Below are 335 nucleotides of genomic sequence, written 5' to 3'. Positions count from 1 at the left end.
CAGTTTATTTTTATAGTCATTTTAAGTACAAATTTGGACGAAATTACATATTAAAAACCTAGGATAACTATTTTAGTTATTTGTTGTGATTGTATAATATTATTCGTGGGTACTTGAAACTTCTAAAGTATACTATTATATATCTATGATAGTACCACGGTTTTTTGTTGATGTATAACGCGTTATAAGTACCTAATAGATATTGTGATATGATTAATTTGGAATTTATTATAGGTACATTTTTTTTTAATACCATAGACTATATTATAATTTATAATATTATGTCTTATACCTAGACTGACATACCGTCTCCGCTCAGAATCGTTTTTCTTATA

The sequence above is a fragment of the Acyrthosiphon pisum genome, chromosome A1 (genome assembly GCF_005508785.2).
Source record: "Acyrthosiphon pisum isolate AL4f chromosome A1, pea_aphid_22Mar2018_4r6ur, whole genome shotgun sequence".
In the NCBI taxonomy this organism is placed as follows: Eukaryota; Metazoa; Arthropoda; class Insecta; order Hemiptera; family Aphididae; genus Acyrthosiphon; species Acyrthosiphon pisum.
This window is presented reverse-complemented; position numbering follows the sequence as displayed.